Source organism: Bos javanicus, chromosome 13 (assembly GCF_032452875.1).
Source record: "Bos javanicus breed banteng chromosome 13, ARS-OSU_banteng_1.0, whole genome shotgun sequence".
In the NCBI taxonomy this organism is placed as follows: Eukaryota; Metazoa; Chordata; class Mammalia; order Artiodactyla; family Bovidae; genus Bos; species Bos javanicus.
The window spans coordinates 22,128,461-22,140,605 of record NC_083880.1 but is presented as its reverse complement, the minus strand read 5'-3'; the positions used below and the strand labels follow the sequence as shown (position 1 = coordinate 22,140,605).

Below are 12,145 nucleotides of genomic sequence, written 5' to 3'. Positions count from 1 at the left end.
TATCATCCACTTAGCACATCTTAGAACAGAAAGGTTTAATCTGCTTCCCAAAATCTATGTCCTGAATGATGAGAGAAAATTAAATTCTTCTTTGCTTTTGGTTGCCAGTGGCATGATAGAACTAGAGATTCTCAGTTTCAGTCAACTCTGGCCATTAGTTAAATATTTCAACCAGCCTGATCTGAGTGTTTCTTCAGACATCTCTAATAGTTAACAACTGTGGATCCAAATAAAACCTGTTGGCCAAAAATTCTTTCAGGCTGACAGAATGTACTAATCTCTGCCAAATATGAAATAACTCTTAGTCATTTTAGATGAACACTATAAAGCATTGCAGTCGGGACTTCATGTGTTTTGCACCCTTATGAGGTAAGTAGTGACAGGAAAATAGATATTCAGCTAAATCAAGCAAGTGACATTCCTTTTTAAGCATCTCAAGATACTTCTACAAAGCTCCCAGATGTAATAAAGGTAAGGCTTTCCGTGAGAAGTGCTGTGAATGTTTCTTCCACATGACTCTGATGGCAAGTGTGGCATTGCAGGCAGCCATCTGGATGGGAATTGGGATTCCTGGACTTGAACATCAGTTTTTCCAAGTAGCAGCATGACTCTGGACAAGAAATTTAGCATCCCTGAGCCTCTGTTTCCTTAACTGTAGAAATGGGGTAATACTCTTTTTCTTATAAGGCTACTTGTAAGGATGAAATATCCAATACAGGTGAAATATCTGCCACAGGACTCAGTGGAGAGAAAGATGCTATTTAATAAGCATTATGGGATGTTGAATCTGCATTGGTGAAAAAGCATTATGTTGAATGAAGTTAGAAGATGCTTGCTTCCTGAGAGGAAAACTGTGACACAGACAGAGCTTTCAAATTGTGGTGCTGGAGAACTCTTGAGGGTCCCTTGGACTGCAAGGAGATCAAACCAGTCCATCCTAAAGCAAATCAACCCTGAATATGCATTGGAAGGACTGATGCTGAAGCTGAAATTCCAATACTTTGGCCACCTGATGCAAAGAACTGACTCATTGGAAAAGACCCTGGTGCTGGGAAAGATTGAAGGCAAGAGGAGAAAGGGGCAACAGAGGATGAGATGGTTAGATAGCATCACCGACTCAATGGACATGAACTTGGGTGAACTCCAGAAGATGGTGAGGGACAGGGAGGCCTGGCGTGCTGCAGTCTATAGGGTCACAAAGAGCTGGACATGACTTAACAACTGAACAACAGCAAATGTTGAATCTGAGTCTTACGTCCCCAGATTGGTTATCTGGAACCCCGAATCTCATTCTGCAGCATTTCAAATCTGGATTAGACGTGTTAAAGTGCAGTCAGACTTCTCCAGGACATCTGACATTCAAATAAATTAACTTCCCTTGCCCTTGCTAGCTGAAGGGAGTAACTGATGGTGTTTAGACGACTCTGACCCAGGGGGGCTCTGGGGAGGACCCGCTGATGGCTCCGGTGGGGGCGAATGTGGCTAATAGTGTGAAGAGCAGTGTTGGAGTTAAAGTTTGACAAGTATCATGAGCAGGAGAGCATAATGCTTTTTGGGAGGGAAAGTTGTCTGATATGGGAGGGCTGCCTTGTTTGCACAGAGAGGTAGTTACTGATAGTAGTAGCCCAGCGGCCACGCATTAGTCAGTGTACCAGCTGCCTCTGAATCCTGCGTGGGCATTTTTATGGAAGAAGTTCCAGGCGGAAACAGAAGCTCCACAGGAGCAGTGAGCCTTTACATGATGAACTGCTCCCTCCCACAGGGTGTTCTCATCTGATACTTATTACAACCCTGGTTTGCAGCCAAGGCAGGTAGTCTGGTCAGGAAAAGAGAAGTTAAATGGCTGAGCTTTTGAACCAGAGACTAGAACTCAGCGGGAACTTGAGTCTATTATGAAATTAGGAGACAACAGCATCACACTTCACACATAGCTGGTGGCAGTAAATGGTCTTATTGATGTTACTGACAAGGGGATTAGGCCTGGGGTTCTTTAGCCTGAAAATGGTGCTGAAACTCAGCCTCTGCGCACCCGTGCCAATTGGAATCCTGGAGATAGAGTTTTGAGTGAAGTAGAGAAGAATAGCTTTATCGCTTCGCTGGGCAGAAGGGGCTAATGCCTCAAAACGGTGTATTCCAACCCAGAGGGATTTGGTGAGGAGTTTTTACAGCAATGGTTCAAGGGTGGAGCTCCTGATAAGGATCAGGGTTTGTGCAGGGTCTACACTCCTCTAATCTGGCTGCAGGTGGTCTCCTGATGAGTTTCTGAGGCTCAGGAGGTTATCAAACTGTAACCTTCTCTCTGGAATGAAGAATGCTCCATCAAGTAGTTAACATCTTCCATTTGTTATGGATTCTAGTTCTGCCGAGGAGCTCAAGATATTGCTGTGTCTTGAGGCAGAACCAGGCTCCTGTCCCAAGAAGCAGCATTACTGTTTCTTGGCTGCTGCTGCTAAGTCGCTTCAGTCGTGTCTGACTGTGCGACCCCAGAGACGGCAGCCCACCAGGCCCCGCCGTCCCTGGGATTCTCCAGGCAAGAACCCTGGAGTGGGTTGCCATTTCCTCCTCCAATGCATGAAAGTGAAAAGTGAAAGTGAAGTCGCTCAGTTATGTCCGACTCCCAGCGACCCCATGGACTGCAGCCCACCAGGCTCCTCCGTCCGTGGGATTTTCCAGGCAAGAGCACTGGAGTGTATCCGCATCCCTTCCCTTCCCTCATTAGCTACTGTTTGAGCCTGTCCTTTGACACTCAGGGAAGGTCATGGAGGCTGAAGCCTATTCCCTATAAACAAGAAACAGGGAGGGCGGGGGGTCGGGGGTGGGGAGGGCACAGAAAGGCTTCCATGCCCAGAAGCCCCACAGAGTCATGCTGAGTTTCAGAAGTAAGAGAATTCTTAGGACTCAGTTGTGCTCTTTAAGGACATGTGGAAGAAGCCTGCCAGCTGTTTTCCATCTTTTCTGAGAACAAATAAAGAAGAAATTGGTTTCAGCCACGTGTGTAATATGTACATTCATCTTCAAGTGAGCTTTCTGCTTAGAAAAAGAAAAGCCTCAGGATGCAAAGCTCTGCAAAACCAGTCAATAAAATAATCAAATTAATGGCAGCAATAATATGTTCAAATAGAAGCTAACACAATCCCCACCGTGGAAACGGCATGTTTGCCTCATGTTCACTCAGGTGAGAAAGAGTATAAACTGGGCATTCCTGTCTACACTCACATCACTCCCAGCCCACATCCTCCAGCTTCTAATAAAGACCAAGGGACTGGACATCTTCTATGTACATTACCTGCCTCCAGGGAAGGACACGGTTAACAAGGATGCAGGGGAGGATTTATAGCCAGGCCTCTGAGCACTTGGTGGCCATAATTCACCCCTGCAGTCCTGAGGGCGGACCGTCCGCTTGCAGTAACAGTCAGCAGGCTCTGGGCTTGTGATTCAATGACCTGGTTTGTTTACAGTCCTTTTGCTTCTTTTCAGACCTCTGAGCTCTGGACTCGGGCAACCCTCTGTGATCCTTCTTCCCTTTTTCTTCCACCTTTGCCAGTTTACTCAACATCTCCCCCTTCCTCTCCCAGTCCCACGATGTCCTCAAGATCAGTGTCCTGGGGGCTGGTTCAGATTCTGAATTGGCAGGTGTAGGTAGGGCCTGAGTCTCCTCTTTCCTAACAAGCATCCAGATGTGGCTGCTGCTGGTGGTCTATGAGCTACATTTTTGTGGCAAGGCTCTAAAATCCCCCTGCTAGGCAAGAGAGCCTGGTGCCCTGCCCTGTATCCTCCCAGCCAGTTCAGAGGGCCTGACCCAAGGTTCTTGTGTGGCAGAAATAGAGGAACTGACTGAGGCCAAGTCAGAGCAAAGAAACCTGCCTTCTGAGATGGGCTGAGCGCTGAAGGAAGGGAAGAAGTATCTCATCTTGAGAAACTCAAAATTTGCCTCTGTCTCCTGCAGTCAAGGTAAGTGTTTAACTTTGGACTCACCTAGAGACCAAACGTTGACTTTGGACTTACCTAGAGATGAGTACAGGGAAGGAAATTACACCTGGAAGGTTCTTGAGCCTTTACATTGTAGGACCCAGGAAAGGATGGAGGAAAGAACCAAAGCCCAGGTGTTTGGTACCATTGTTTTGTACTCCCAGATTTTTATTTATTTAGCCAAATGCCCCCAAATTCTAAATCACAGTAACATTTTGAACATTTTCAAAGCAAAGCTCCAGCAGGGGTACTAACATGTACACATAGACTTCATCATTGTAATGATTTTCCTGTTCTCTGTGCAATGAGCCAAGAGAGAGTCTTCAAAACCTTTTTTTTTTTCTTTTTATACAAAAATGCATTTTCTCCCTGAAATATTCATTTAAGTAATTCAGCTACCTACCCCAGGCTCATGATAAATTATTTAAATAATTGCTTTATTTCTGTGCTTCATTTTGCTAATGTAGATCTGGCTTTTGCTTATAGATTCATTGCCAGCTTTATGTTTTTCAGGGAATTAGAAATAAAGTGTTGGTTGTTTCATTGGGGTTAACTGCTGAAGCATTAGGAATAACTCTATGTCCTCATGTCCTAAATTAGAAGTGTGTGTGTGTGTGTGTGTGTGTGTGTTTGATTATCAGATGCATTAGAGACAACTTTCATGGAGATGGGTAATAAGGGAAAGAAATCTCTAAGAGCATTGGTTGAAAGTTCCTGTATGAAGCTGTAAATATTTCTATTAAATACTGCATTTCAATTAGGCTGTCATACTTAGTTTTCCAAAAAACAATGTAATATATAAGTCCATTTTCCCATAACTTTGCTAACCATGATACAGAAGGAACGTTTCCTTCAATATGACGTGATGTCTGGTAAATGCTCGGTAAATACACCCAACGTCTGCACTGAAGGGGTTCTGACCTGGGATCGACTCGACTTTGTTCTGTTAACTTGTGTGATGTGATGTGACTTTAGCTGGAGGGCATTTGGTTGGCAGATTCAGAGAGGAAGAAATCACACAGAACCAGTTCGGGAGTGATGCTTCAGCGACTTGATGATAAGGAATGGCGAGAAAAGAAGCCCACCAGTTTAAAACATCCTGATGGCACCTTAGGTCCCTGAGTGAGAGAAACAAGAAACATAACAGAACCTCAAGGAATCAAAAGTCAAAATATACAGTAGACGTATGGGCAAAGGGAAAGAAAGAAAACATACGTTTGAGAAATTGTTTAGGGCTTCTGAATAAGACTACAACACGTCTATCTAGCCTGATTCCATTTTGTCCCAAAACAGTCAAAGTGGGAGGAAGTGAGCCAGCTTTCTTTATTTCTAATTTTCCATGGGTGGGGCTCCCTCCCTGTAACACACAGCCCAGGCTTTCTGCATAGGAGGGGCAAAGGCTCTTAAACACAGCACTGTTTAAATAGCCACTTACAGACATTAAGTACAGGCTTTAAGAAATTATTTTTTGTTAAAACCAATAGCACTGTGTAGAAATTGTAGTCACTGCCAGTTCCACCACAGTGTGCTGTTTTGAAGGTCTCAGTGTCCTTCACTGGACTGTTTATTACTAAACCTAGCAATCACTGCCTGAAATTTTCTTTTACCTTCAGTGACTTCCACCTTGTGGGTCTGGCAGCACTCTGGCCTGTGAAGCTGAACTTTTCCAGGCTCATCGAATTTCTTGTGTGGAGAAGGTAAAGCAGACAGCTGACTTTTAAAGTATCCTGTAACACCTCAAATATTTTCTACATGCCTGGCCTGGCCAGAGTCTTTTAGAAGGATTCCAACCTCACCCCATTATACAAATGATTTCGTTTAAAGAACACTCAATGCAGCACTGTTGGTGAGCAGTCCAGTTTCGATGCAGGATACAGGATGCTCAGGGCTGATGCACTGGGATGACCCAGAGGCATGATATGGGGAGGGAGGTGGGTGGGGGGTTCAGGATGGGGAACACGTGTACACCCGTGGTGGATTCATGTTGATGTATGGCAAAACCAATACAGTATTGTAAAATAAAAAAAAAAAAATAAAGTCATTGATGAGCTGCCGATGTGTTCATAAAGCTGCAAAAGACATGGTTGTTTTTTTTGTCATTCTTTCTGTGGCTACTGCCATGGGCAGCTGCTGCTTTGGAATCTGAGAGCTGTGTTGGACTTTGATCACAACTTTGCTTCTTGGATTCCTTTTTTTTTTTTTTTTTCTGTCTTCCTGTCTTTGCCTCATCCACCCAATTGCCTAATCCAGAAAACCGGACGCCGTTCTGGATTTGTGGTGCCCCCTTTTCCCCTGCATCGAATTTTCTCATGGAGAAGCTAGTCCTTTCTTTCCCTAATCACATCTTACTTGTATCATTTCTCTCTGCTGAAATCTATTGTCTTTTGGATGAAGTCCAGTCTTCATCGGCCCTGATCATCTGCCAACCTCTCCTCCCTCAGCTCTCTCCTCTTGCTGTGCAGGTACGAATCTTTTAGGCCTTGCTCCTTAGGTGACCCTTGCCCCTTAAGTCCTGCCCTTACACACAAGCATGCTGTCATCACTCAGCTGGACCACATGACAGAACCCTCCTCTTCCCAGCTCTGTGTGAACCTGATGTCCTTGTTTCATCCAGCGTGTGCTTCTGTCTCTCCAAAGAAGTCTGGCCTTGGGCTTCATCCTGTACAGAGCTTGCCCAAGGAGGACAGAAAATTTTACGTGTCTCAATCCTGGCAGAGTCTTTTCTTTGATTGCCTTCTACAACAATGGCCATGGAAATAAGACTTAATACAATCCTATTCTGTCATCTGCTCACTCTTACTCATGACCCCAGTTCCTTATGCATCTGGAAGGTTGGCATTCACAGAATCCCTCATGTGCTCTACAAACTAAAGGATCACTGATCCTAGGCTGGCCCTTGAAGTTGTGATGGCTGAGCACTTCATGACCCAATCTTGCTTCAGTTCAGTTCAGTCACTCAGTCATGTCTCACTCTTTGTGACCCCATGAACTGCAGCACATCAGACTTCCCTGTCCTTCACTATCTCCCAGAGTTTGCTCAAACTCATGTCCATTGAGTCGGTGATGCCATACAACCATCTCATCCTCTGTTGCCCCATGCTCCTCCTGCCCTCAATCTTTCCCAGCGTCACCATCTTGCTTAGTGAATACTAATATCATGACTTATGTATAGAACCCATGAGTTAGGCCTATTGTTTGTGGGATCTGGCTAGGTTGTTGTTTCCCAAACCAGCATCCTAAGATCATGACATCCGGTTCCATCACTTCGTGGCAAATAGATAGGAAAACAATGGAAACAGTGAGAGACTTTATTTTCTGGGCTCCAAAATCACTGCAGATGGTGACTGCAGCCATGGAATTAAAAGATGCTTGCTCCTTGGAAGAAAGCTATGACAAACCTAGATAGTATACTAAAAAGAAGAGACATTACTTTGCTGACAAAGGTCCATCCTGTCAAAGCTATGGTTTTTCCAGGAGTTATGTATGGATGTGAAAGTTGGACCCTAAGAAAGCTGAGTGCTGAAGAACTAATGCTTTTGAACTGTGGTATTGGAGAAGACTCTTGAGAGTCCCTTGGACTCCAAGGAGATCAAACCAGTCAATCCTGAAGGAAATCAGTCCTGAATATTCAATGGAAGGACTTATGCTGAAGCTGAAGCTCAAATACTTTGGCCACCTGATGTGAAGAACTGACTCACTGGAAAAAGCCCTGATACTAAGAAAGACTGAAGCGGGGAGGAGAAGGGGATGACAGAGGATGAGATGGTTGGATGGCATCACTGACTAGAAGGACATGAGTCTGAGCAAGCCCTGGGAGTTGGTGATGGACAGGGAAGCTGGCATGCTGCAATCCATGGGGTCACAAAGAGTCGGACACCCCTGAATGACTGAACTGAACTGAAACCTGTATCCTAAGGAATTGGTATCATCTCAGGCAAAATTGCATGAGAAGCCATCTCTGATCAAATATATTTGGCAAGAATAGTACACTGTAAACACCACTATACCTCTCTAGAAGGTGTTTATAGTATGGGAATTCCTCTAGAAAGGAAATCCATTTAATAGAGTTTAAATGTTTGTCCCAAGGTGAGACAGCTGGTTAGTGAGGAGGCTGATAGGAGAATCAGATATTCTATAATTCTCACTACAGTTGTTCACACAGATTAGACCATGGTAGCTCTGAATCTTCCTGGCTGGAGATTACAGACATTTGGAAGATGCAGAAACCACCTAGACCACAGGAGTCTACAGCAGGCAAGACAGACACTGTGGCATATTAAGTCAGTCACTTGAAGTATCATAATCTAGTAGACAGAGAAAGGTCATTTGGGAAACCAGTCTCTGGATAATGACTCTTGATACCAAATCAAGTTACCTAAGACTCTGTTTCAAAACAGAATTACTTTGAGTTTTCTTCAGCTGTGTTCTCAAAGTAATCACACTTCAAAGAAGACACAATAAGCCAGATGCCCATCTCATAGGATGGCACATTGAGATTTGAGAATCTCTTTCTATTCTGCGTATCCCATTCCTGCCATCTCACACTTGGCAGACAGATGCCATGCATTATGCAGAGATTTCCTGGAGGGTGGTTTGCATTACCAGTATCCTGTTCCCTTACTGAGGTTCAGGACTGCACAGCACTTTGAAGCACTGTTAACTCCAACCAATTTGATTATCTAGTACTGAAAGCTCATAAATCAAAAAGCAGGTGCTATGACCATAATAAAATATTGACTTACATCTATATGTCACGAACAAACATTAGAATATATTAAAACTTGTGAAAAGTGTAGTTTTGCAAATGTGTTTTTGCCACAACTGGCAATTTCATTAAATGTCTTTGATGTAGGCTCTGTAGTCTATTCAAAAAGTGATTTTGAAATTTGAAGAGAAGCGATTCATGTATCTTTGCTGTTAGGTTTAGGTTGTCTCATACTCAGACTATGGGGCTTGTAATGACATGGAAACTGTTGACTTGATAGAACACAAGAGTGAGTGAATTGTGCCCAAATGTAGGACTATGTCCTGGATGCTGAGAGACACATAGATAAGCTTAAAAGAATTTAGTATTTCCAATAATGGTGAAACCACATGTACACAATAAAAGGTAGGGAGTGAGAAGTGTAAGAGTTACTTCCTCTTGAGGACTGTAGGGGAGCCTTCATAAAGAAGGAGGGATAAGGACTTCCCTGATGGTCCAGTGGGTAAGACTTCACCTTCCAATGCAGGGGATACAGGTTCAAGCTCTGGTTCCAGAGCTAAGATCCCATATGCCTCAGGGCCAAAAAACCAAAACATAAAACAGACACGGTACTGTAACAAATTCAACAAAGATCATTCAAAAAATGATCCACATTAAAAGAAAAACCTTAAAAAAACAAAAAACTTTTCTTTGAAAAGAAGGAAGGCTAGCCTGGAGAGTGGATGGGTTTGGATATGGAGCTGGGGAGACATTCAGATGGGGAAATGCTGGACGTGAAGTGTGTAATCATGGACATGCAAGGCGGCAAAGTTTCTACTTCTGTGTCATCATTGTGTCTGTCTCATTTGAGTCTTACTTTTGGAGCCTCAGGATTTCTCCTCCATTTCTATTTTCTTAGAATCATATTAGTGTCTTTATTCTCACATTTGTACAGTCTGCACTGGTTCAAAATTGTGTGTTCAACTTCACAATTTTGATTAGATGCTGTTTTGAATCTATAGTTTTCTCTGTGTCTTGTTGTAAGCACATTGAGGGTGAAGAATTTGCCTAATTTGCTTTTGAATCCCAGCTCCTGCCACACAGTCATTATTAATAACAGTTTACTGAGCAAAACATGGCAGTTCCATGTGCAACAGTGCAGCTGACCTGGTCATGCCATTTTGCATATTAAACCTCTCTTGGTGCTTATCTTATAGACATTGAGCATTCTCTAGCTCTGTTCTCAGCACTGTCTTATCATTAACTTATTTGAGTTGAAAGGAGACTGATCATCTAAGGAGGACATCAAGAAATTAAAATTACAGGCTACTATTTCTCATGGATATAAATACAAAAATCTTTAACAAAATATTAGTGAATAGAATTTGGCAACATGCAAAAGGATAATGCATCATGTCTAGGAGCTGGTTATGTCTCCCTGCCAAAATCATATGCTGTAGTTCTAAAATTCGAATACCCAGGACCTCAGGGTGGAACTCTGTTTGGAAGTAGGGTCTTTAAAAAGGGAATTAAATTACAATGCAGTCATTAGGGGGACCCTAATCCAGTATGACTGGGGTCCTGGTACGAAGATAAAATTCAGACAGAGGGAAGACCTTGTCATGACACAAGAAGAAGATGACCATCTATAAGCCAAGAAGATAATCCTGGAGCAGATCCTTACCTCGTGAACTTCAGAAGAAACCACACCTACTGGGCTGACACATTGATCTGGGCCTTGAAGTCTCCAGAGCTTGAGGAAATAAATTTCTGTTGCTTTAGCCAGCTAGTCTATGGCACTGTTATGTCCACCCTGGAAAAACCCCTATGCATCAAAACCAAAAATAGCAGAATAAAGAAAAAAGTCATAGGATTTCAAATAGGGTTAGAGAAGGCACTTGAAAAAATCAAAACCTATTTAAAATTAAAAACTTTCAGCAAAGTAGAAATACAAAGAAATGTTCTCAATCTGGAAAAAGGCATCCACCGAAAACTTAAAAGGGAAACGAATACTTTCTTCTAAGATCTAGAATGGGACAAGGATGCTTGCTGTCACCACTTCTATTTTATGTTGTTTTGAAGATTATAGTCCAATAAAGTAAGAAAAAGGTATAAAAGGCATAAATATTAGAAAAGAAGAAATGAAACTACCTTTATTTGCAGATGATGTTTACATATGACAAAAACCCTCAGGAAGATGCAAAAGAACAACTAGAATGAAAAAGTTCTCAGAAACAAGGTCAATATACAAAAAATCAGACATATTTCTATAAATAATAACAAATACATGGGAAAAATTTTAAAAATTATTTGCAATAGCATGAATCTTAAAATTCTTAGGGATAAATTTAACAAAAGACACGCAAGTTTACTTTACTGAAAACCATGAAATATTGTTGTTCATGAATTGGAAAACTCAATATATGTTGAGGCATCAATTCTCCCCAATTTCATCTAGACATGCCACTTCTTCAAAATACAGCATTTGATGGGCAAAACTGACAAGCTGATTCTAAATTTGCATGGAAATGCAAAGGACCTAGAATAGTCAAAACAATATTGCAAAATAATAAAGCTGGAAGACTTATACTACTTGATTTCAAGACTTAAAATTATGGCAACAAAGACATAATAATGGCATTCTATGGACAAATGGAATAGAATAAAGTTTAGAGATTAGCCCTACACTTACATGGTCAACTGATTTTGACAAATGTGCTGCAGCACTTCAACAGGGACCAACCAGTGCTGAATCTATTGGATAAACTGGATGAACTGTTGAGAAAACTGGAAAAAGGCGGCAGAAAAGTTAAATAAATTACTCAGTATGATGCAGATGGGTCATAACTCCTAATTTGATGGCTTGGGGTAGTTTCTATTGCCTACAACAGATGTTTTGAAAATAGCTTGGTACACTTGTTTTTAGTTTGTATAAAATATAGCCTGAATTTATGTGGCTAGGTAATATCTCCAGTATGTTTTCTGATATCTAGTTCATTACTTAGGATTACTGAGATTTAGCAATAGGTGTCCTCCCAGGATGGTACATACCCAGCTGGCTATATTACATATAGTCTGATTTAATAAAAAATCCTAACAGTGAGAATCTTGTCTCTCAAGGGTTGTTTTTACCTAGCACTATCTTAAATGCCATTGAAGAGTATCTGTTTTCATTTTCTTTTTTTTGAGTTCTTGGCTTCTTATATGAAACTCTTCAGATAAGCAATTAAAAAGAATGAGCACTAGTTTCTCCTATTGTCAGTTTCTCCTATTTTGATAATTAATGAATTACAGTAGGATAAAGGTAGAATTGGATGAAGGCAGAGGGAAATGGATTGATCGACAGTTTCAGGTCAGAAAACCCTGGGGTCTGAGCATTGCAAAGTTTTATGTTTTCTGACAGCCTGAATCCGCAGGAGATTTTTATTCTCTGAATCCATTTGGATAGTTTTTAAACATGCTTTAAAAAAGAATATCATGTAGAAAGTTATG

The 12,145-nt window shown here is 41.9% G+C and overlaps 1 long non-coding RNA gene across 1 annotated transcript; it reads left to right on the top strand.

Moving 5' to 3' along the window:
• Positions 1–2,843: 2,843 nt before the first annotated feature.
• On the top strand, positions 2,844–6,037 carry LOC133258831 (uncharacterized). The gene is made up of 2 exons (XR_009740171.1): positions 2,844–3,951; positions 5,583–6,037. It is a non-coding gene; the product is annotated as an uncharacterized LOC133258831 (long non-coding RNA).
• Positions 6,038–12,145: the final 6,108 nt, after the last annotated feature.